This window comes from Taudactylus pleione, unplaced genomic scaffold (assembly GCF_031769625.1).
Source record: "Taudactylus pleione unplaced genomic scaffold, aTauple2 ptg000739l, whole genome shotgun sequence".
NCBI lineage: Eukaryota > Metazoa > Chordata > Amphibia > Anura > Myobatrachidae > Taudactylus > Taudactylus pleione.
In genome coordinates this window covers 1,092,620-1,119,794 of record NW_028285141.1, presented here as the reverse complement: position 1 = coordinate 1,119,794, position 27,175 = coordinate 1,092,620, and positions in this window count along the sequence as shown.

Here is a 27,175-nt window from a genome sequence, read left to right as displayed (position 1 = left end):
ACATTCCTTATGGGAACTACACCATCTTTGTCTGGTTTCCCATTGGGAACTGCAATTGTACGGACAGGATGTACACCTACCACATCACTATGTTCAGGATTAACAATTGGACTTATTGTTTCGGTAGTATGGATGTTACCTATTACGGTCTCCACTAGTCTCACCAATTTCAGCTGCTGCCCCTGCTGTTTGGATAACATTTTCTTTAAGGTGTCTTAAAACAGGGTACAAGTTACTTATTACGATTTTTTTATTTTTGGTATTGGCTGTACTTTCACCTGCAGCCACATATAGAGGCAGAGGTGTGCATGTGCTATCTCCTTTATGCGCTGTAATGCTACCTTGCAGCGGGGGTACACTACATGGCAGCATGTTACTTTGCGGAATGAGTGCGCTGCTTTGCAGCGTGCTACTTTGCCACGTGTGTATGCTATTTTGCGGGGTGCCATTTTGCGGCACGCAATTTTGCCATGTGTTCCCCTCGTGCAGCCACAGCTTTAAACAGTCATTATATTTTGCTCTCTTTTTCAAAGATTTGACTAAACATATGTTATCTCTAACATTATTCAGTACCTCTGAATTGAAACTGCCAACTTCGGGAAAGGGTTTCATACATTCTTTGGTCATCTTGACCCATATGTCGCAGTATGCTGCAGCATAAGCGCCATGTTTCACATTCATTATATACCTTGCTGATCCAATCAGCCCATTCATAAACAGCACCTCATCGACCATCCCTAGCGACTGCTTAGCACCCATCTGGGACAACGTTTTATGCTACTTTCACAAGAGATTTCGACTGGTGGACGAATTAAACAAGCTGCGTCCACTCACTTCCACCCATTGTGCACCGCCAACCGCTAAGCGTTGTTCCGTTAGTGTGCACAACGAGGAAACAGAAAATAGCCTATACAATTATTCTGCTCACCGGACAAATTATATCAAGCTTTGTCCGACCGCTTCCTACTTTGAGTTACTCTCCACTGGTAGAATTTAAGTATTCCAATAACACTTACCCTTGCCAGAGATTTCCTCCCACGACCCCCAAGTCACAATCAAGGTTTACACAATGCGGTCCGATCGCATTGCCCAGAGACACTAAAACTTATCAATGGACTTTGCGATTACTATTGGGGATTCGGCCTAGAAAACAACCTCCATTTTCTTGCCCAGTTATACCTGCTATGTATACTGCTTCGGCTGCCCTACCCACCTCTTGGACACCTTACCGGCCCTGTCTATTTCAACAGTTCAAAAAGCAAAAACCTTTTCCATTTTTCTTTATCCTTTTCACATCACAAGCATACGTCCACATTCATATACCTTTGTTTTCTGGCCAAAAAAATACTTCCCCTTGTGGCAATACCTATTCAGAGGTTTTAACAAGTGATACAAGACTATATATCAAAACGATTACTTAAACATGTGGTAATATTGCAGGGAAGACGCATACGCTATTTGCAAATCGCCTATTGCAGCGCAAAAGTGACAATAAAAGAAACAGACTTTTCTCTCTTGTCCCTGGATTCTAATCAGCGCTCCTTAGATCACACAAAAACGGATATTCGGTTTCACAACACAGAGTACAAAACAGGCTTTAAACACATTGCGTTCTTACCCGTATGTGACGCGTCATCCACCCTTTGTTGAGGAACCGAGATCCAGTTGCTTTGCGTAATTTCCGGTAGCGTGACCTCAAGCACGAGCCCCCATCTATTGATTCCTATAAGTCTCTATTTAGCGCTGCAAGTCGCTTAAGAAACAATTGCTTTCCAGTCCATTCGTGTGGTTCCAAAGCACAAAAAGTTATTTATGTATAAAGGGGTAACACAATGTAAGATTTAACAATTAGAGTAAAAAGCTACATACGTGTGCGCACTGGTCCCAGTATACAGTCATCAATCCAGACGTCTGCAAGATACCTCTACACTGGGATCGGGACACAGCTTATATACCTTACAGGTTTCTGAGTTAACAAAAGGACTAATTAACAGGTTTCTATTGGTTCTTGCTTCTGGATAATCTGGTCATTGGTTAGTTCATACGTTGTCATCAGTGGCATGGCTCAGTCTTCCAACGGTCTCTTTGTGTAGCTTCCCGTCGAACTGGTTAAAACTGGCTACAACACTACATATAAGTAATAACATTCTAGGCAATAACTCCCTATCAACCATAACTAGCGGACGCATGATGCGACTTCTGTGCTGATAGATATGGATGTCTACAAATAAACAGGGATTTAGTATGATAGCAAACATGCCATGTCCACTATATTCTGAACCTTAGATCTCATTTAAGTACATCTTACATCAGAATTATTAGCTACCAAATACCTTTAATAACTCTGGTTATGAACTATAATGTGTGGGAACCTTTTTATATGTATGCATACGCATATGTGCGTCTGTGTATTGAAATAGCAAATATGCGTCAATGTGTATGTACGTGAATATATACAGATGAGCATCCATGTGTAAGTATGTGCATACGCATATGAGTGTCCGTATATATATTTGTGTGCGTTATGTGCATCAGAGTATGTGTTGTGAATACGCAGTTTAGCGCATCTGATTGCACCGACGCAAAGTAGCGTCCTAGTAATTCACCATCAGACCATAGACGACTATATCATCAGATAATAATTGTACAGCAATCATATCCAATTATTTGACTTTGACAGGTGTGGTTGCAGCCGGAGAAAAACTCTGCTCAGCGCATAGTAGAGATGGTGGTTTTGGATCATGCTGTGTGGGTACTTGATAAATGCATTTGAAAATGTTGTAGAGATAAATGGTAGAGTAATCACGGCTTTACCAGCAGAAGGTGTACCATACTTTGCATTGAAAAATTATTTGTTATATCGTGTAACCTATTTGCAGGGTAAGAGAGTAGACCAATTGTTGGTTTCCTGGAAACACGAGCAGTTGATGTTAAGGGTGGCTCTTACAAACCTGTGGGGTGGCCATTTGGGGGAGGAGAAAACTCTGCAGCGTATTCCGTTATGATTCTTCTGGCCTGGCATTCATGCAGAAGTAAAAACGTATTGTCAGGAATGTCCAGTGTGTCAAAAGACAGCACCCCGGCCATGGTTTCTGGCACCCTTGGTTCCCCTCCCTGTCATTTCTGTACCTTTTGAGAGACTTAGTATGGATCTGATAGGGCCGGTGGAAAAATCTGCTCGTGGGGTAGATTATGCCACATCCCGCTACGTAACATGAAATCTAGCACTATTGCCCAGGAATTGTTGATGCTATATACCCGCTTAGGAATACCAAAGGAGGCGTTAACGGACCAAGGTGCCCCTTTTGTCTCTAAACTAATGAAAGATATGTGCCGACTGTTAAAGGTAGATAGGATTACTACCTCAGTTTACCATAGTAGTGTAATTACCAAAAGGTTAATAGTAGGCGCTGGGATGTGCTGGTTTTCAAGCAGCTACAAATATAAAGGGATAGTCACACCCTTACAAAGGCATGGAAGCAAAGAGATAATGTAGCGCTAAGATGGATGATAGCATATAATAATCAAAATAGATACATTTAATAAAAAACATTAATAAAATAGAATAATCAGCAATTGCATAAAAACAATATGAGCAAATTTGCGCCGCCCCCTTTGAAAAAGCTGCCACTTGTAGACAGCGAAACGCGTCAGTAACCCAGCCTTTTCCCTCAAGTGACTTTTTGTTATGTTTTTTATTAAAAGTATCTATTTTAATTATTATATGCTATCATCCATCTTAGCACTACATTATTTCTTTAACTCCCACAAACAGATGGGCTTGTTGAACGCTTTAACCAGACACTTAAACAAATTATAAAAGGGCGGTGTCTGATGAAAAACGGGATTGGGACTTACTCCAACCCTATTTAATGTTTGCAGTGCGAGAGGTAACCCAATCCTCTATGGGATTTAGTCTCCTTGAACTCCTCTATGGGAGGCAACCTAGAGGGATATTAGATCTGTTGAAAGGGTGGGAACAACAGTCATGGCAAGAGCCTTACATCATTCAGTTTGTGACCCAATTGTATGGCCGTTTATGGCAAATTGCGCCACTCGTTAATGAGCACATGGATAGGGCACAACAGAAGCAAAATACGTCGATATGACGTGACCGCGTTTAATCGGTCTTTTAAACCGGGATACTGGTTCTGGTACCCACCACTGAAAGCAAAATGTATGCCCAGTGGCGAGGCCCTTATGAAGTTATAGAGGCAGTGGGACCTGTTAATTATAAGGTTCGACAGGAGGGTAGAGGGAAAGAAGTGCACATCCAGCATATAAACCTGTTAAAACCCTGGAAAAAGAGCGCTGGTCAGCCCTCTTTGGTTGCCAAGAAAACCCCGGAATGTCAGGTACCCATTGAAGTTACCCTTAATCCCTGCCAGAAAGAGGAGGCGGTGAGTTTAGTAGCACGGCACCAAGATGTGTTCTCTGCCATTCCGGGAAAAACCCAAATTATCCAGCATGATATAGTTACTCCTCCTGGAGTGGCAATAAAACAGAGGCCATACTGTACACCCGAGGCAAAGCGGGCAGCGGTTAAACAGGAAGTAGAGGAAATGTTGCGCCTAGGGGTCATAGAGGAATCAAATAGCGAATGGAATAATCCCATAGTTTTAGTGCCTAAACCTTCAGGTGTTTTAAGATTCTGCAATGATTTTCGCAAATTAAATAAAGTGTCACAGTTTGATTCCTTTCTGATGCCCCGGGTAGATGAGCTCGTGGAGAATTTAGCAAACAGCCAGTATCTCACCACCCTAGATTTGACAAAAGGGTATTGGAAGATTCCTTTAACTGAGACTGCTAAGGCCAAAACAGCCTTCTCTACCACAGGTTTGTTTCAGTATAAAATGCTGCTGTTTGGTCTGCATGGGGCTCCGGCAACTTTCCAGAGGGCTATTAATAGGTTGCTGCGACCTCACAAAGAATATGCAGCTGCATATTTAGATGACATAGGCCCTGATTCAGACCCACTCGCGAGCGGCTGTCCGCTCGCAAGTGGGTCGATGTTCTGCACTGAGCATGCGCACGACGGAGGGAGCTCCGTCATGCGCATGCGCCAGACGCGACGAGCGAAGGAAAGTCCTTCGCTCGTTGTGTCTGATCAAAGGGGGCGTGCTGTCGATGTTGATTGACAGCACGCCCCCTTTGGTGGGCGTGCCGGGGGCGTGCCTCCCTGACAGGGGGCATTCCCACGGGAACGCCTCCCGTCAGAAGCCGGCCCACTGACATCACTAGTGATGTCAGTGGGAGTGATTTTGGCTCTGATAGAGCCAAAATCACTCCGGGGCTTGCGGTTGAAAACCTCAACCGCAGGCTCCGGCTCGCATTTTCGATGGTCGCGATGGTCACGACCATCGCGGCCATCAAACTGCACGCTCGTATAGGCTGTGGGTGGTGACCCACAGCTATACGAGCGTCCAGGAGGACGCTCCATTTTTATGGAGGGCGGCCCTCATTCAGAGCGTGCGCTCTGCTCAGAGCGTACGGCTCTGAATGAGGGCCATAGTCATCTTTAGCCCCAACTGGGAGTCACACCTTCCAAGAGTAGAAGCAGTGTTGCAATCTTTACGGGCACATGGGTTTACTGCTAATCCTGAGAAGTGTGCCATTGGAAGGGTGGAAGCAAAATATTTGGGATATATTGTAGGCAGAGGGCAGGTAAAACCTCAGCCTAGTAAGGTGGAGGCGGTCCTCACATGGCCTAAACCCAAATGTAAATCCTAGCTTAGAACATTCCTTGGCCTAGTGGGTTACTACCGCAGATTCATTCGTGATTTTGCCACTAGGGCAGCACCATTAACTGAGTGTCTTAAAATTCAGTCCCCAGACAAGATAGTATGGTCTAGAGCAGCAGAAGCTGCATGGCAGGACTTAAGGCGCACCTTGTGTGCAGAACCTGTTTTGCAGGCTCCTAACTTTAAAAAGCAGTTTATATTGCAGACAGATGCCTCAGGTACGGGATTGGGGGCCGTTCCTTCTCAAGTGGTAGAAGGGGAAGAGAAACCCATCCTCTACCTTAGCCGGAAATTGCTGCCCAGGGAGCGCAAGTACTCAACTGTGGAGCAAGAGTGCTTGGCAATTAAGTGGGCAGTAGACTCGTTAAAATATTATTTGTTGGGGCGGGAGTTTTTGTTGGTTACAGATCATGCCCCTTTACAGTGGATGCACATGAATAAAGAAGTGAATACTCGTGTAACCCGCTGGTTTTTGTCTTTGCAGCCATTTAAGTTTGAGGTGCAGCATCATCCAGGGAAACAGCACCTCAATGCTGATGCTGTTTACAGGAAGTTTGTTGGCCCGATCCTCCAAGCAACCCTATGGTGAAGCTAGAGGAGGAGGAAGAGGGTGAGGATGGCGAATAGTGGAAAATCATAGAGAGCTGTGTACTCGGATGGCACAAATAGATGTGGGCGAGGCATATAGTTCACCTGAAAGTTTTAACTTCACCAGGGTGGTTGAAGCTAAGGGGGTGGAGTATGACATGGTCAGCACAATTCAGCATGAAGTAAATGTGGAATATCCAGATCTCCCAGGTTTGGCAGAGCAAAGGCATTGGGAATGTGTAATGTCCAGGTGTTGCCTCAGAGTCTGGAAAAGCAGCAGATTACAGACACCTGTGTGAGGCTGGTTTAAGAGCTGCAGAGACACTGGGGAAACTGATCCTGATGGTGAGATAGTCGCCCATGTTATAGGCCCGGGGGTGACTAGTGTTAGGGATCCTGGATCTGCTAGTCCACTGAAGAAAATATTGCTGTTTGAAAGACTTTGGGTAACATCTTGCCTGTGAAACAGCCATATCCTGTGTACGTGTCTGTGGTGAGAAATAAAGATGCTGATGAGTTTTACTCGGTCTATGTGATTCTTGTCACATAAAATATATATATATATATATATATATATATACTGTATATACATATACAGCGGGTAAAATAAGCGTTGAACACATCAACATTTTTCTCAATAAATATATTTGTAATGGGATATTGTAATGAAATTTCACCAAATGTCAGCAACAACCCATGCAATTCACAAATGCAAATAAATCAAACCATAGAGGTCCATAAATTAAGTTATGTATAATAATGTGAAATGACACAGGGAAAGCGTATTGAACACGCTTACTGAAATGTATTTTATACTTCGTACAAAAGCCTTTGTTGGTAAAGACGCCTCCTGAATGGAGAGACTAGTCGCATGCATTGCTCAGCTGTGATTTTGGCTCATTCTTCCAGTCTTCAAATCTTGAAGGTTTCGTCGGCCTCTTCTATGAACTCTTGGCCTGATTCAGAGCCGGATGCTCTGACAGAGCGCTCGCTCTGAATCAGGGCCGGCCTTCTGTTTTTTAGAACGGCCTCCTGGCCGCTCGCATAGCTGTGGGTGACCACCCACAGCTATAGTGAGCGGCCAGGAAGATGGTCGCGATGGTCAAGACCATCGGGCTTGCGACGAGACCCTTGTGGTAAGGTCTCGTTGCCGCAAGCCCTAGAGTGCTTTCGGCTCAAACAGAGTTGAAAGCACTCCCACTAACATCACTTGTGATGTTAGTGGGGCCGGCCCCAGACGGTAGATGTTCCCATGGGAATGCCTCAGTTTGAGCAGCCACTCCCCTGGCCCACCCACCAAAGGGGGCGTGCTGTCACTCAACATTGACAGCATGCCCCCTTTGGTACGAGACCCAGAGCGACGGTTTGCCCGTCGCTATCCGGGTCTCGCGCATGCGCACTGGGCCACCATCGACCCGCTTGCGAGCGCTCGCGAGCGGGTCTGAATCAGGCCCTCTGATCTTTAGTTCTTTCCATAGATTTTCAATTGGATTCAACTCAAGTCAGGTGATTGGCTGGGCCATTCTAGCAGCTTTGTTTTCTTTCTCTGAAACCAATTGAGAGTGTCCTTGGCTGTGTATTTGGGATCATTGTCTTGCTGAAATGTTCACCCTCGTCTCATCCTCAGCATCCTGGTAGATGGCAGCAGATTTTTATCAATAATGTCTCGGTACATTTTCCATTCATTCTTCCTTCAATCATATGAAGTATGCCAGTACCGTATGCTGAAAATAGCCTCACACCATGATGTTCCCACCTCAAAAGTTCACTGTTGATATGGTGTTTTTGGTGTAATGTGCAGTGCCATTTCTCCTCCAAACATAGGCCCTCATTCAGAGCCGTACGCTCTGAGCAGAGCTCACGCTCTGAATGAGGGCCGCCCTCCATAATTCTGGAGCGTCCTCCTGGACGCTCGTATAGCTGTGGGTCACCACCCACAGCCTATACGAGCGTGCAGTTTGATGGCAGCGATGGTCGTGACCATTGCGACCGTCGAAACTGCGAGCCGGAGCCTGCGGTTGAGGTTTTCAACCGCAAGGCCCGGAGTGATTTTGGCTCTATCAGAGCCAAGATCACTCCCACTGACATCTCTAGTGATGTCAGTGGGCCGGCTTCTGACGGTAGGCGTTCCCTTGGGAACGCCCCCGTCAGGGAGGCACGCCCCCGGCACGCCCACCAAAGGGGGCGTGCTGTCAATCAACATCGACAGCACGCCCCCTTTGATCAGACACAACGAGCAAAGGACTTTCCTTCGCTCGTCGCGTCTGGTGCATGCGCACGACCTAGCTCCCTCCGTCGTGCGCATGCTCAGTGCAGACCATCAACCCACTTGCGAGCGGCCAGCCGCTTGCGAGTGGGTCTGAATCAGGGCCATAGTGTGTATTGTGGCATCCAAAGAGTTAAATTTTGGTCTCATCTGACCAGACTATGGGCCTAATTCAGAGCCGCTCGCAAGCGGCTCGATGTTTGCTAAACCAGGGTCTCGTCGCAAGCCCGATGGTCACGATAATCGCGATGGTCTCCAGCCCGCTCGCACAAGCTGTGGGTGGACACCCACAGCTTTGCAAGTGGCCTGGAGAAAAAAAAATCGAGCGGGTCTGAATCAGGACCTATATTCTCCCAGTATTTCACAGGCTTGTCCAAATGTTGTGCAGCAAACTTTAAACTAGAGATGAGCGGGTCCGTTTCTCAGAGAACCGGACCCAGCCAAATTTTGGGGATCTGGGGCGATCCAAGCCACAGCTTGGATCTCCCTGCCTGCCCTGGATCCCTCTCCGAGGCAAAACCTTGTGGTCCCGCTGTCAGATTGCGAGGTTTTGCATTGATCGGGCTTAACACTTATTGGCTGAGAGAGCCGTCTGTCACTGCAAATCAGCGTTAAGCCCATTGAATATGGGCACAGGAGGAAGGAAGATGCCGCCTGCCCATCCCCCACTGCCTGACACCACCGGAACCCCCTGCTGCCAACACCCCCACTGCCGACACTGCTGGCACCCTGCATTGAGGACACCACCGGCACCCATGCACTGCCGACACCATCAGGACCCCCACATTGAGGACAGCGCTGGCACCTCTACTCTGCTGACACTGCCGGCACCCTGCACTGAGGACACTGTCAACACCTCCGCACTCCACACGTACTAAGGACACAGTCAGCAACCCCACACTGCCGGCACTCCCACACTGAGGACACCCCGGCACCCCTGCACTGCCGACACTGTCAGCACACATGCACTGAGGACACCACTGGCACCCCTGTTTTGCCGATACCACCAGCACCCTGCACTAAGGACACTTTCTGAAGCTCTCCACAAGTAGTCCTTGGCTCTTGGACAAACTGGTTCTGGCTAGTTTATGGTGAAATTATGTTCTGTCCACTTCCAGATTATGGCCCCAACAGTGCTCACTGTTTAGAAATCCTTCTATAACCAATGCCATCAGTATGTTTTGCAACAATAAGGTTGCAAAGGTCTTAAAAGAGCTATTTGCTTTTAATCATCATGAGATGTTTCTTGTGTGACACCTTGGTAATGAGACACCTTTTTATAGGCCATCAGTTGGGACTGACCCTGGGTATATTAATTTGCAGTGACAAGGGGCAGGATTGCTTTCTAATTACTGATAGATTTCAGCTGGTATATTGGCTTTCTATGCCTTTTTGTACCTCCCTTTCTTCATGTGTTCAATACTTTTTCCCTGTGTCATTTCACATTATTGCACATAATATGGACATCTATGGTTTGATTTCTTTGCATTTGTGGATTGCATGGGTTGTTGCTGACATTTGGTGAAAAATTCATTACAATAGCCCCATTACAAATATATTTACTGAGAAAAATGTTGAGGTGTTCAATACTTATTCTACCCGCTGTATATATAATCTTTATTTTGCAGTTTCAGTGAATTCTACTTTTGTCAACTCATAATGATTTAACAGTAATTTAGTTTTTCTTATACAGCAAGAAGGTAGACTTTTATAACAAATATTTATCAAAAGTGGAGTATTGAATCTGTTTTCTACAGATAGATTGTCCCAAATCTAAATGTAGGAAGGGCGAGTGGGATAGGTATCATGCACAATAAATGTATTTCCGAGATAATACACATAGGAGATAATTTGTCAAAAGGAGTCAGGTCTCTACCTATCACTGCACAGCACCAACTGAGGCAATGAAGTATCAAAATCCCTACTGATCTTTTTGGGAGAGGGAGTGCTTACTTAATAATTCTGCAGAAGACTAAAGTCCACCTTTTGTAACCAAATTACCCAATCTATTGACTCTTACAGCATACAGGGTAATTATATCTTTGGAGCAATTCCAGAAGCAAAGAGGCGGTTGTGGAGAAAAGGAGTGAGGAGTGACACCTTTGAAGAAATAACCACTCTGCACCTACATTCCCTTTGTACATTAAATGTGGGCAGGGCTGGTGCAAGGTTTCTTGGCACCCTAGGCATAGGGTGGTTCCTGCACCACTGATGCCATCCCTGGTATTGTCATCCACTATCCATTCCGGTGTCCAGTCTGAATCCGGTTCTGTCAATGCCGGAGGCAGCTATCCCACTAGTTGCACAGTGAATACCTACCTGATCCTGTTATCCGAACCTACAACTCGCGTGTGTGAATACCATTCTCACTACTTGGTGAGTGTTCCTGGTTCCTGCTCCATTCTATGCCATTCCTGGTATTATCACCTGCTACCCATTCCGGTGTTTTGTCTGCATCCGGTCCTGCTACCATCTGAGTGATCCTGGACTACAGCGACAACCCAGTTTCAGCCTGGTCAATACGTTGCCAAGATCTACCACTCCAGCATTCCGGTTACAGTAAGAAGAGTGTTTTATTATTTATCTACAGTACTAATCCAGTATCAGCCTGGTCAATCTACTGCCACATTCTCCTCTGATTGCACATAACAACTTGTCTTCAACACCGACGTCCCTGGTGGTCTAGTGGGTACGATCTGGCATCTCTCCGAGACCTGGGATCGATTCCCGATCAGGGAAGTGTTCTTCACTACATGCCAGGAGGTCTCCTTAGGCCTGCCAACTTTCTGTACATGCCTCCAGACACCAACACAGACAAATATCAGACACCGGGTTCACAAACAACTACAAAAGCCCTTATACAGTGCCCCCAGTAGTGGTCGCCCCTATGCAGTGCCCCCAGTAGTGGTCACTCCTATGTAGTGCCCCCAGTAGTGGTCCCCCTATGCAGTGCCCCTTATACAGTGCCCCCAGTAGTCCCCCCTATGCAGTGCCCCCAGTAGTGGTCCCCCCTATGCAGTGCCCCCAGTAGTGGTCCATATACAGTGCCCCCAGTAGTGGTCCTTATACAGTGCCCCTTATAAAGTGCCCACAGTAGTGCCCCTTATACAGTGCCCATTATACTGTGCCCCCAGTAGTGGCCCTCCCTATGCAATGCCCCTTATACAGTGCCCCCAGTAGTGGTCTCCCCTATGCAGTGCCCCAGTAGTGGTCTCTCCTGTACAGTGCCCTTACACACAAACAACAACAAACACATAACTTACCTGAATCCCCGCTCGTGCGCCCGGCACCGTCTGCTCATCCATGCTCCCGCTCGGCACAATGGGAGAGATGTCATAACGTCTCTTCCATCACCCACTGCGGGAGCTGGAAGATGGAGCTCATGAGTGACCTCCAGCCCGGCTCTGGCAGTGGGTGCAGCAGCCAATGAGAGTCTGTCTGACTGTCATTGGCTGCTAAAACAACACACTGACAGGTAGTATGAGTGTACTACCCAGCGCCGGTGTTTGTTACTCTGACTGGGACCCAGCGGCACCCTCCAGTGGCCAGTGCTCTAGGCAGCTGCTTAAAGCTGCCTAATGGTAGTGCTGGCCCTGAATGTTGGGCCTACTGTATTGTAGGAATAGTACATGTCAGAATTTTACAGCTCCACACAAGAAACTTTAAGGGTGATGAAGAGATGTATTCTCACTCCACCGTTTTCCCTGGGATGTTTCTACAACAGTCTAGAATCCTATTGAGGGCAATTGCCTGATGTTATGCCGAAATTATAGCCCCTTTGGTGCTTATACTTAAACAATAAGTTGCGCTTAAATCATGGCTTTTGTCATCTCCAAACAAAGTCACAAATGATTCTATGAAGCTCAATCAGAAAGGTGGAAAGGATCCACACAGGTATGGTTTGGAGAATATATAGGGATCCTAAGTAAGATGTTAATTTTTTTAATATTCAACCTGCACAGCCAGGAAAACTTCTAAGTGGACCACACCTCCAACTCCCAGCAAACCTTATAAAGCAAGGAAACATGATTAAGAGCATACAATTGAGTGTTGAGACCTTAGCTAAAAGTATACCTAGACATTTAATATGAATGGGAACAGCTGACCCAAGGAATCCACAACCGAAGGAGAGATTGATATAATAAGGGCTGGTGCTTTTGCATAATTTAGTTCAAAAATGGTGAGGCGACAAAATCTATTAATTTCCTCTATAGGATTGGGTAGAGTAATACTAGGATTTGTTATAACAGCCAACAGGTCTTCTGCAAAGAGGGCAAGGCAAAAATCCATCCATCTGATATGGACTCAGAGTCATAACTAGGGTCCATGGCACCCAGGGCAACAAAAAAAAAATGTCATATCATTGAAAATTGTTATTTAAAATTCTGGCTGAATTCTTTAAAACTATTGGTACTCAAATAAGCCTACATTGTAAACACAAAATGAGAAAATTAAAACATGACTTAGACAGTGATGAATACCACGTGCACATACACAATTTTGTATAATGGTAACTTAAAGTGACCGGCTGAGGGTCGAGTGGCTGCCTAGGCCCCCCAGAAGATTTAGGAACTTTCATAGTGTGAATTTAATTTTAGGTACTTTTTAAATATTCCTGCCAGCAGACATGCAAATGATAGCTATTTTTTTTTCTTAAGTGATGTGTCTGCTTTTATCAGTCTGTAACCCTCTTTAAAGGACAGAGGGGTAGATGTATCAAATCTTGGATAGTGATACTCATCAAAAGTTTGGCCTTTGGAAGGTGAGGAGAATCTTTGGCTACAACCAACTATGCAAATCTAAGGATCTGAAGGATAGGTTGGTTATTACCACCCAGTAACACCAAAGCCAATGCTTTCACTTGGTCAATTTGTAAAAACTGTCTAATTGTGACATATGATCAGATTCTGAAAATGTTACTAAAGCCACATTGATCTCTTTTTGGAGAATTCCCAACTTGCGACAACTACAAATGAGATCAACTTTGAATTTCTAACAAGAGAAGTCACAGACCTGATTACGTCTCAAAAACATTGGATTTTTATGTACAACTTATAACGGAATTGGTATGATTTCCCAGGCAACGGGATGCCGGCGGAAGGAAGACTGACAGCAGCATCCTGATAGTGAAGATTCCGACAGGGACTTGTAGGTTAACCCTCTCCCTCTCCCCCTAACCCTCCCCCGATGGTGCCTAACCCTAACCTCCCCCAGGTGGTGCCTAATCCTATCCTCCCCCCAGGGGTGCCTAACCCTAACCCCCCTCCCCGCAGCCTAACCCTAACCCTCCCTGGTGGGTGCCTAACCCTAACCCACCCCGGGAGGGCCCTAATCCTAACCCCCCCCATCCCTGGCCTAATGCTAACTTTTCCCCGCATACTTACCTTCGGGATGCTGGCGTTCGGGATGCCGACGTTGGTATCCTTTCGGGATGTCGGCTTTTTAATGGGTGTCGGGATTCTGGTGTCGGTATACCGTCCTCTGGCATCTTCACCACATCCCCTTATAACAGTAGGTTATCCAGCAGAGAATTTTCACACCCACATAATTAGAACCCTATAAAATCAAGCATTGAGTAAGTTGTACTTCAAGCTTTGTCATATATATATATATATATATATATATGAAAGTGCCCTTGTGTCTTTTACTTCGTTGGTAATGCTGGGCATACACTATACAATTATCTGTCAGATATCTGGCTGGTTGGAATGAAAACCTGGTAATGTATGGGAGCAAATGACAGTCGATCAGATGGTCTTAAACACTGGAAAACAGACAAAAAACAATTGTTCAAATTGGTTAAGTTCATGTGTTTTAACCAATTTGTCTAAACGACCATTTTTGTCTGTTTTCCAGTGTTTGTGAGCAAATGGTCGATTATCATTTGCTCCCATACATTACTGGATTTGAATTCCAACCAGCCAGATTGGACAGATATCTGACAGATAATTGTATAGTGTATGCCCAGCATAAGACGTCCAAAACCTTCAGAGACAGAATGGTGAGAAAGTCAATCTTAGGCTCCATTTTGTAACAAGATGGTGTATGCCTTTAAAGGTATTCATAAGCAAATTTGTTCTGAAATTACTAGAGACAGGTTTTCAGTGACCTTCATAGACTCAAGAAATTGGAATGTACCATAGATAGCAGCATGTGCATAGTGTGCCTAACTCCTATGAAGGAGCAATTGGTACAGTCCCTGAAATAAAACCATCAGCAGGATTACATCCTGTATTTACACAAATAGCACCTGGAAAGGGAGACCAGGGCCCAAGACAAGTTCACTGGTATAAGCCGGGGCCTCCTACAGACCAAATGGCATTAGCAAGGGATGTGCCTAATATACATAAAGATCCTATGGGATTTGCATGTATGAAACACCTGCAAGTCTTTTATACTACCACATGTTTAGATTTAGAGCAAATGACCAAGACCACAATGGGGAATTTTTAGGCTGACCAAATAGCAAGACAACCAGCCCAAATAAATAATCCTGATATAGTTGACCCAGATGATAACCGTTGAAAGAGGCTGTTAGTGGGCATGAATGGGTGCTGAAATTTGAGGTTTATTGTGAAGGCAAAATGAATAGTATGCCTGCCCAAGTTATCCCACAAGGACATAAACAATCTGTCACTGATTACTATCAGCAATGTAGACAGAAACATGAGGATTACGGGGCAAATTTACAAAATGCTAGAGATCTGAGAATGATTAAAAATTCATTCCTAAATGGCTTGAAACCTGATTTAATTAAAGCCCTTAAGGTCAGCTATCCAGAATATGCTCCTTTGACTCCCAATGTACTCATCACAATTTTAAGACCCATTGAGGAAGATGAAACAGATAGGCAGAGCAAAAAGAAAATCCCCCAGCTACAGCCTATTTATGTTGTGCTATCAACCGGGAAATGGCAGCAGTTGGTGCCATTTGGGCAAAATACTGGTGCACATCCTAAAACCAAAGCCAACAGCGCCACCTGTTGCTACAGTGTTACATGCTGTTAAATAAGATATATGCTAAAGTCCCTGGTACGCTATAAGCAAAAATTAAAATGGATGTAGGGCTACTGCCCATCCAGCCCATGGAAATTAAACTTAAACCACAAGTGCAGCCAGTTAAAGTTAAACAATACCCTTTAAGACTAGATCAAGTGGCTGCAGTGACCAAACAGCTAATTGGTTTAAACAGGTAGAAGATTACCTGAAAGCAGAGGTTCTTAGGGAATGCCATTCCAGTTGGAACTCGTCCTTTTTCCTATTAAAAAAGAAGACCCCAAATCTAGATGGATCCCCCTCTTTTAGAATGATACATAATTTAAGAGAGATTAGTAAAAGATTGCATGGCATACCACCCACCTTACCGTTCTTTACTGTGATTGATTTGGCAAATGCCTTCTTTTCAGTCCCAATAACAAAGAAAAGCCAGCTACTGCTTGTATTTATATACCAAGAGAAGCAGTATGCTTGGACTAGAATGCCACAAGGTGGTGCTACAAGCTCTAGTGAATATTCAGAAGCAATGTCACTTTTAAAAGGTGTACAGTGTTGAGTCCTGCATCATTGCTCCCACAAGAATCAAAAGATGGGAGAGGAGACAATATTTCCCCTTGTACAAGTACAAACAACAGTGATGGTGATAGTGGAAGTGTCAAGGAGGACACTAAAAATATACACGATTTTTCCGATTGTGTTGAACTTATGAAGCAAAAATCATTGCCCTTATCTAACATTTTGGATATTCCTTTTGTAGATGCAGACCTTACTCTCTTTGTAGATGGTTCCAGATACTATGTGGATGGAGTTCCACACACTGGCCACATCAGAGCACTGTAGAAAAAGAAGGGGTCCCTTGATGCTGTGCTGCAGGCTTATATGCTTTCATCAAATCATGACAAAATCCACTTGGTTTTATTTGCTGAACACATAGATTTGCAGTATATTATTGTTAGCGCCGATAGTAAAAGTTTTTCTGTTTTGTATATATCAGAGCACTGTTTACAGCATTCCAGTTGCCCCAAAGGCTTGCAGTGATAAAGATAAAGGCACACATTCAAGAGACTACACCTGAAGCTGCAGGCAATAGACTGGTAGACCAGGCTGCATGTGCTGCTACCATAAGTCACTACTCCCAGGGTGAGCCCAATTATGTGGTAGATCCCTCATAAAGCTCCAGAGGCTGAAAAAAAGAGCATGTCAAAAAATAGGAGCTAAAGAAACAAATGGTGAGTGGGGGGAAGGTCAACGTTTGTGTCTACCAAAAGCATTTTACCCAGTTATGGCCCAGATAATACATGGTAAAGTACACCTGGGGAAAGATACAATGGTGGCTATCTCCAACCATAAATTTGATAGCTATGGGTTTTGCAGACAGCACAGGCCTTTGCAACAGGGTGTCTAATATGTGCATTGAACAATCCAGGTAAGTCTGAATCAGTATTCCTTTCAGAGGATACAAATTGATTTTATACAACTGCCCAAATGCTTCAGATGTGATGTCCTCTTGTACGGGCCTCTTTAGTCACTGGCCTGGAGGGTGGGCTTGTCGGAGGGCAGATGCAAAGACAGTGGCCAAAAAAATCATGACTGAGGTCATCTGCAGATATGGTGCACTATGTATCTATTCTACAGAAACAATTAACTAAAATATATAGTTAGGTGTTTTCTTCTATTCCAGACCCTAATCTTGATACAGGACCCACCATTTACAACCAAGAGACTGGGTGGTAGCTCGGAAACATACCAGGAAGGCTCTTGAGCCGAGATTTAAAAGTCTATTCCAAATCCTGGTGACTACACCCACTTTGGTGAAACTTCAAGGAAAGGACACCTGGATGCACACCTCTCATTGCAAAATCTTCACCCAAGGGGAGTTGGAGTAATTTGAAATTATGAACAGATATATGTTGTTCAGCCCAAAGCCAGACAAAGGCTTGTGGGAATGCATACTTTGCTTTTGTTATAGTTTTAATTTTAGATTTTAACTTTGAGTTTGTTATCACAAGCACTAAGCCTGGTAACTATACAAATAGTAGTAAATCAAGAGACAGGAGAGAGTTGCACCTTCATTTGAATGAGGTATGGGATAACAAATTTATTCATATGTATCATGTTCTAGCACAATTTACCAATACTAAAAAATCAAGGAATTAAAGGACCAGTTTAGAAAAACGCATAATGATCCAGAGTATGATCTTGATGATAATGGATGGTTTTCCTGGTTAAACACAGCTAATTGGTTTAAGGGATTTGGTAGATGGTAATAATGAATTCTTTCACTTATTGATAAAGGCTTAGATTTGTTTGTAATCATTTATGTTTCAGTAAAACTTGGTATTTTTCTGATTAAGAAGTTATTTACACTTAAATATTTCTCCAAGGAAGCTACACCAAAGGCCTTGATGATGACTCGAGTCTATGATAACATCTACGCCCAAGATGATATTCCAAGCTCCACCATCTGTGGGAAAAGTCTAACTGAAGATGACAATCAGACATGTGGACCGTGCAAGACTGTCAATCATCATTTCCCTGAATATTCATAACAAGATGGACAGGATAAAAGACAAATAGAGACTGAGGACCGTGGACTTGCCCTACAGGGGATGGGTCAATGCTCCCAGGAGGGGGGGTGATCCTATGTACAAGTTCCTGTAGATGGGCTTATATGTATATGCACCTGTTCTTAGTTTAGCAAGAGTACAATCCTGATTAGGTAGATAGTATAGGATAAGTTATGAATAAAAGATGGGTATTGAGAAAGTCAATCTTACGTTACCCACATGAGACTACATTTTGTAACAAGATGGTGTATGCCTTTAAAGTTATTCATAAGCATATTTGTTCTGAAATAGCTAGAGACAGGTTTTCAGTGACCTTCATAGACTCAAGAAATTGGAATGTACCATAGATAGTAGCATGTGCATACTCCTTAAAGTGTGCCTAACTCCTAGAAATATAGATAAGACATAACAATGAGTGTTTATACTTTGAATAATCACAGATGCTACATTGTGAGATCACTATGCTTGTAGAAAATCCTGGGCTTCTCCCAGAGAGGAGTTTATAAAAGTCAGTAAGTACTGTGTGAGCTACTCTACTTGTTCCACTCTATGGGCCTGATCCAGAGATGTACGGAATTGCACAGGCGCAGGGAAGCGGCTGTGCAATACTGTACAACTAATATGCTAAAGTAGCAGGAGGCATCTGATGTAAATAGACAGGATGCAGTCAGGAAGCCGACGGTCGAAATGCCGACTGCTGGTTTCCTGACTGTCAAATCCCTGCAAGGTACTAATGACAGGCATCAAAATCCTGACACTTGTCATTAGACCTATGCTGGGAGTGCAACGCCCGGCATACAGAACGAAAGTAAGCCAGGTGCGGACAGCCGGTGGGGGGGGGGGGGGGTTAGGTTTTAGGGCTCCCGGGAGGACTTAAGGTTAGACACCCCCGTGGGGAGATTAGGGTTAGGCACCCCCCCGGGAGACTTAGGTTTAGGCTGCGGGGAAGGGGGGGTTAGGTTTAGGCACTTAGAAGGGGGGTTAGGGTTAGGCACTAGGGAGGGAGTTTAGGGTTAGGCACCCCTAAAGGAGGGTTAGGGATAGGGGGGGATAGGTTTAATAAATACTTACCTTTGGAGCTGTCTGGATCTTCACTGCTGCCGGTCTTCTGGCGTCGGGACTTCAACTGCCGGACCTATGTCATACCGATCCCAAATAGATGCCTCCTGACAGCATTAGATCTTCTGCGGTAACCCTGTGAAATATCTTGCAGTAGAAGACCGAATTATTACGCAAAGCATTGGGATAGCATATGACTGAATCAGGGCTGCATGTTCAGTGGAGCCGTTTTGATTTGTCTCTCTTTTCCATTTAATTGTGACTGCATCATACTATGCAGATAATAAAGCGCTCTACCAAAAGCTCATATACGCCATTGTTCATTCTGATCATGCTCTCCAATCATTTCATGCACAGAATGAATATTAATGACAAAAGCGGTGCTATGGACTTTTCCAGGAAGTCCTACATTGGCCCTCATATATACCGTAGGTTATCTGTAAAGCATCAGTATTCTATGAAAGCATACAGTATATCTCTGAACTCCATGTGCTCTGGAACCCCTCTCATAAAGTTCCAGTCGACCCTATAAAATGATTTTTCTTCATCAGTGGATAGGAGCATCATCAGAAATTAGTTTTTTTTAACATGGTAGATCAAATCTATACATTTTGTGCTGTAATCAATGTGTCCACATAAAGTAATTTGTGTTGATCAGGTAGTATGCATGGATTTTTATGGTCATTTTAGGGAATAAAACAAAAAAAAAAAGTTAAAAGTGTACATTAAAATATTACATGCCTACATTGTGTCAATGAAATTAATTTGTGGAAATAATTACCTGAAGAATCTTGCAACAATTTGATCGCGTATGGCCCCCCCACATACTGACCTCCGACCAACCTCGGGGGGGCCGTCCTCAGGCAAGGCATCCTCTGGCTGCATTGGGACACCACTCCTTATGGCGATGTTCTGAAATATCCCACACAGGACCACAATTTTCGAAACCATAGTCGGCAAATACATGAGGTTGCCACCAGAGCGGTGGAGGCATCTGAATCGGCCTTTTAAAAGGCCGATACAGCGCTCCATCACCTGCCTGGTGGCTGTAAGTGCGGAATTATACTGACTTTGTGGCCCTGGTGTGGGAACCAAATAAGGAGTGAGCAGCCAGGGCGTGCAAGGGTAACCACTGTCTCCTGTGAAAATATAAAAAACAACATCAGGACCATTGTGTACCAAGCTTTGCATTGGTTTCAACAGAAGGTGTCAACTTACCCAGAAGCCACGCATCACCAGCTTGTAGGTTGTTTAATTTGTGCCAAATGCCTGATTACCGGATGACGAAGGAATCATGTGTACTGCTTGGGAATTTGGCATTCAGGGACAGGATCTGGAGGGAGGCATCACATAGCACCATTACATTCATCGAATGAAAGTGCTTGCGGTTCCTAAAAATTGCCTCCAGCCTTGCTGGAGGCTGAAGTGGTATGTGAGTGCCATCCACAACCCCTATGATGTGTGGGAAGCCAGCAATTTGGTAAAATTGATCCTTCACCACATTAAGGGAACCCATATCCAATGGCATTTTAATAAAATGATGGAGGTGTTTAAAGAGTGCATCCATCACTGCCCTCAGGATCCTTGAAAATGAGGATTGGGAGATTCCTGCGACTATTCCCACGGTGGTTTGAAAAGATCCTGAGGCACAAAAATGTAACACCGACATTAATTGCGTAAGTGGTGGTATTGCTGTAGGACTGTCAATTTGCCGTTCAAGATCACTCTCTATTAATGAGAGAGTGTCTATGATGATTTTTGGCGGCAGACGGTAGTGCCTTAACACCTCATCATCTGGCATTCCAAAAAGGGTGACACGTGTTCTATATATCTGGGGCCTTGCACGCCTACGAGGCCTACGCCTGGGACGAAGTTGAGGTTGGTCGGGTTCTGGAACCATGGCCAATATAATAAGACCAACATCAACCTGAAATGTTAAGCCAGGTACTTATAGTTTTAGACAAATGTGTTAAGAAAAATATACTTATCTTTTCAAAGAAAACCAAAGATTCTTACAGGCCTGGGTCGTGTCCACCTACATTTCAAAAGTAGAAAATATTTTTAAGATTAATTTTATAAACTAGGAATTAAACCATATATAGTTTTCTAAAATTTAGAGAAGGGAGCACACATTAGTTCTCAAAATAGTACGCTACATTTAAAGTTAAGACATGATTTTTCACAGAACAAACACACATTAGTTTGCAAAATAGTACGCTACATTTAGAGTTAAGACGTGACTTTACACAGAGCAAGCACACATTAGTTCGCAAAATAGTATGCTACATTTAGAGTTAAGACATGATTTTACACAGAACAAGCACACATTACTTAGCGAAACATATGCTAAGACCAACACATCTAATTTGTTAATTAATAAAACCAAAAACACTTACCAAAAACAGACAAATATCAAAAAGTTATAAAAGGTCACTTGGGTTCCAGCCAAAATAACTTTAAAAAAAAAAAAACAATATAAAAATGTATCCACAATTTATTAATAAATGTTTATGGGATTTATTGAAATACTTACTCAAAAATATAAATAAAAATAGCAAATAAAAATACTCAAAAATGCTAACTTAAAATAGAAAGTAAAAAAAAACGCTCCTTCAAAAAGTAAAAAAAAAACTCCTTCACGTTCCACCAACCAAACAACAAAACACTCTACAACGAAATACCTCCAGCAATCCAAAAATGCCACCTCGAATGGAGTCACACCAAGCCATAAATAGTCTACATTTTCCCGCTCAAATTAAGGACGGACAATAGGAGCGCACAATGAATGATGCTGCCAAATAATGCTGACGCATGTATAAAAACGTCACTGAAGGCCCAAATTGGTCTGCTGCATTGAGAAAAAACACAATGAGTACAGAGCAGCAAAGTACTAGCCAAGAGGCGCCATGTAAGTATTTGCTTTTTTAAGGGAAAATGCTTATGTTTAACATTAAATTTTTAAACATTTTACATTAAAAATTTTTAAACCATTTAAAAAAAGGTGTGGAGGATGCCATGGAAGAGGCTGCTGGGCCTAGTAGGCAAACTAGGGCCAAAAAAAAGGCAGCCACAATTCACAAGGAAGGAGATAGAGGTTTTGGTGCAAATATGCAATGACAACCTGGCACAGGCACCAAGGAATATGGGTGCAACCCAGAGATGGAAACTGTGGGACGACATAGCCAGTGCTGTCAATGGGGTGGGTGAGTTTGAACGTTCAACCCGGGAGGTCAAACGCCGGTACGTAAAAACTACATTTGACTAAAAAGTGTTTACAGGTCCAAATACTGCAGTAATAATGCCAACTTTTTAAACAACAGATGGAGCGACTTCAAATATCGGCTTAAACAAACTGGCTGATAGGGCTAGGCATGCAAGGGGGACAGGTGGGGGTCCCACCCCTGTGTCACTTGAGCTCACGGATTTGGAGGAGCTGGCACAGGGGTGTGTGCAGGATGAGGTGGTGTTGGGCGTGTCGAACATGGATACCGACATACCAGACTTTGCGGCTCCTCATGTTGCCCCAGGTAAATGTTGTAATGTTAACAACTCAGAAATGTGTTTTGTAAAATATCTAGATTATAATTTTACTCTTTTCTTTTTTTTCTCACAGAGACACAGGCGGATGAGTCTGCTCCAGAGGTGAGCTTTGGCCGCAGAATTTCTTCTGGCTCTGCAGGGGAGGAGCAGTAGATCCGGCTGGGGACCCTGTGGCAGACAGTCCAGGGCATTCCCCCTCGCAGGCAGTGGCCCTCCTCACTGATCTCAATGTTAAAACGGATCAGCACACCGAGATTCTGCTGAGGATGGACGCCAATCTGCTACGGGTGGCGGACACCCTGGAGGAAAATACTGCGGCCAACGTGAGAACTGCAAATGCCCTGGCGGAAAATACTGCGGCCAACGTGAGAATTGCAAATGCCCTGGAGCAGCTTGTTCGCCAGCACATGTTGGAGCCGGCCTCCCTTCCTGCCGGAACATCAGGACCCTCCACCTCTGGCACAACAACAGCCATCCCTCCAAATGTGCCTAGCCCTATGCCTAGTCCAGAGACCACAACATCTGCCTCTGGCCAGGCCAGCCGAAGGAGCTCCCGGCCCCGTTCCGGCTCCCTCCAACCCCCCGGCCAAATGGCCTAAAAGGCGATGACAGCACTGGCTAATTACCCCACAATCCATCTCTGTGTTTGCCCCATATTCCTTCATGACAACAACCTCCCTCTCCTTTCTTGTGAATTGATTTTTTTTTTTTAGTTCAAATGCCACTTATTTTGTGTGTGTGTGGCCCAAATCATTTTGAATTTTTTTTACCTTAAAATAAATATGGTTATGGAAAAAATAAATAAAAAAAATACCATAAATGAACACAATCATTTAATAAAATTATGATCAAAATCGGCAAAATTCTATTGTTGATTTATTCCAAAACTGGTTAAAAGGTAATCCCTCAAACAAACTTAGAAACAATACAACGGAAATAGAAACATTTAATTTTTTAAAAAAAAAACAAGGTTCAAAAACAATTTATGAGTTTTAATTAACACTTAGCAAAAAAACAAAAGGACGATTGGTTTCTTGTCCCCCAAAAAATTATGAAAAAAAACAAACATGCGTACAATATTGTTTCCCTTAAAAAGAAACACTTACAAATATTTTGAAAGCCCCCCCCCAAAAAAACCATTTGTTAGCTAATTGATTGTATGACCCAGAAATCAGCAGCTGAGTAGTTCACCTGCGTTCGGTTTTTAGCTACTAAAAAAGGTCTATTTCCTAAACACCTTACAAGCAGTTTTGCAATTAAAAGATGATTGTTTTTGTGGCCTCAATTGATAAATCGCTATACCATCGATGAGCCCAGGCAAGTACGAAGAGACCATCGTCATTGCGGTAGACTATACCAGACCACAAGCTGAGCGAGCAGTCTTAATGGAAATTGTATGAGACAGTGACGTACCACTTGTTCCGTTCACATTTGGCGCCCAAAAAACGCCTCGACACGCCTGCGTTTTTCCATCTCCACCCCCGTCACCACCCCAAAACGGACAGTTCTGTCAATCACATTTGACATGTCACTTCCTGTTCGCTGTGTCTATGATCGACTGAAAAATGATCGCAATCAGACGTACGCACATGCGCTGTTACACCGACGTATGCGTGGTTGGACAACATCGTCTGACTACGAACGAACGGCCACTTGCGTCCGAGTCTGAATCAGGCCCTGAGATCTATATTTACAAGCTGAGAAATATTGGAGAATTAATAATTTTATTGTATTTGTTTATTATTGTTAAATTATAGGATTTGATCCTAAGAGATACTGTGTATAGAATTTTATACTCCCGGGAGTATTATTCATGTTTTTGCATGTTTATTTAAACTCAGGTATGTGAGCTTATATTAAAGATTAATTTATATTGCAATCCTTGAATTGTGTTCTTGGGCGCCGCCTACTATTCTTGTTCTTAATCTCTGGCACCTGGCGGCAGGATGGCCCCGGAGGCAGGATGGCTCTGGCACCCAGCGGCAGTCCCCGGCACCAGTAAGTAACTTAGCATTCGTTTGCTAAAGTGATTTTGGCTGTTTGGTGGGGAAGGCCAGCTGCTTCTACTACTACTTAAAGCTGCCCTTCTATCTACCCTTACCTCCTTCCTAGCACTACCTACCCCTAAAATCCTCCTTGCCCCCCCCAGTACTGCTCCAGCTGTTATTTACCAAAGATCTCTCCCTACTCCCATTACTGCCTGCCCTAACCCACTCCTTGCCCCCCCAGTACTGCCCCAGCTGCTCCGTACCCTCTGCACTGCCTGCCCCTAACTTCTTCTCGCCCCTAGTATTGCCCCAGCTACTATTCATCCTTACCCCCTCTCTACGCCCAGCACTGCCTGCTCCTAACACGCTCCTTGCCCCCAGTACTGCACTAGCTGGTATCTACCCTTAGCCCCAGCACTGCCTGCTCTTGCTCCCCTCAACCCCAGCTTTACCCCAACTGCTGCCTGCCCTCACCCCCCATAATATGTAATGGGACCCAGAAAAAAAAGTGGAGTAGGACCCCAATTTTTTAAAGTGAGGGCTCCTCAGCACAATCACTGTATGTATTTGTATATACACATACAAGTATATTATATATATATATATATATATACACACACACATCCACACACGCTGGTGGGGACCCCTTAAAAAATTCTAGTTACGTCCCTGTGTATAAATAAATATATATATATACATATACACACACACACTGCATATAGTTTAACTGCCTGTCACCTCAGTTTAACTGCCTGTCACCTCAGTCTCTGACAGAACCACCTTTTCTCTGGCTGATCCCACCACCTCTCTGCTGTCCTCCTCCTCCTCCGCCCCACCCTCCTGATCCCCACCCCATTATGGCTCCATCTCAACACCCCCTTTCACCGCACCACTCCTATACGCACCCTGGCGGCCAGTCTTTCTCTCCAAAGGCTGTGCTGTCCCATCTCTATCACAGTTAAGGCGCCTATCCACTAGGCGACTGTGAATAGACTGAACGATAATGATATTGTTCAGTTGTTCACTACACTGCAGGGTGCCCACACTGAATGATATGTCGTTCAGTCCAGGCACCCTCCCTCATCCCCAAACATGGCCAACCTGACTATATTGTCAGGTTGACCAGCATGTTCGGGCGATGAGCGATATCGTCAGTGACCAGCGTGAACGCGCATCGCTGGTCGTTGATGATGTTTCAGTGCACGATTCATGGACGACTGAACGATAACGACATCGTCCACTAATATCGCCTAGTGGATAGGCGCCTTTAGCTTTTGCCCTTCTGCTCCACGGGAGGTTTCTGTCCTCCCTGAGCTCGCCTTAGGACACCTGCGTTACGGTTTGACAGGTGTAACGCCCTAGTCAAATTCTCCACCTGCCACTGATGGGGTTCGCATATTGACAGCCTTACACAATTATTTTGTGTGTGTGTGTATATATAGACTATATATATATATATATATATGTATGTGTGTACGTGCAATGTGTGTGTATGTATGTATATTAGGGGTGAGCGGGTTCGGATTTCTGAAATCCGAACCCCCCCGAGCCCCCCCGATCCGAGTCCGATCCGAGTCAGGCTCGACTTTTCCCGCCTGACTCGGATCTGACATCGAGGCAAAACGTCATCATCCCGCCTTCCGAGTCTCGCGGGTTTTGGATCCTATATAAGGTACCCGCGTCGGCGCCATTTTCTCACTCGGCTGTGGACAGTGAAGAGGGAGGGTGGGAGTTAGTGCTGTGTAGTGTAGTGTAGTGTAGTGCTGCTGTTGTCCACTACTTCAAAGTCCATAGGGGCTGGCTGTGTTGTGCTGTGCTGCTGTTGTTAATAGGGGCTGTGTCCACTACTTCAAAGTCCATAGGGGCTGGCTGGACTGTGTTGTGCAGTCAGTTCCAAAGTCCTGTGCAGTGTCCCAGTCCTAAAGGGGTGCTGTAGTGTTGTCCAGGGGGTGCTCTGTCCATCAGGGGTGCTCCCCCCAAGTGCTAAAAAAATAATATATTTTCTGTGTTTGTGAATTGTGTGCGCAGTAGCCGCACGTGCATCAACAAAGTAGTGCCAAGCGTGCGCCTGTGTCATAAGTAAAGGGCCGGCTGGCTTGACCGTTAAGGGTGCTGTAACCCCCGAAAGTACACTCCAGTCCAAACCAAAAAAAAAATTATTTTCTGTGTTTGTGAATTGTGTGCGCAGTAGCCGCACGTGCATCAACAAAGTAGTGCCAAGCGTGCGCCTGTGTCATAAGTAAAGGGCCGGCTGGCTTGACCATTAAGGGTGCTGTAACCCCCGAAAGTACACTCCAGTCCAAACCTAAAAAAAAATTATTTTCTGTGTTTGTGAATTGTGTGCGCAGTAGCCGCACGTGCATCAACAAAGTAGTGCCAAGCGTGCGCCTGTGTCATAAGTAAAGGGCCGGCTGGCTTGACCGTTAAAGGG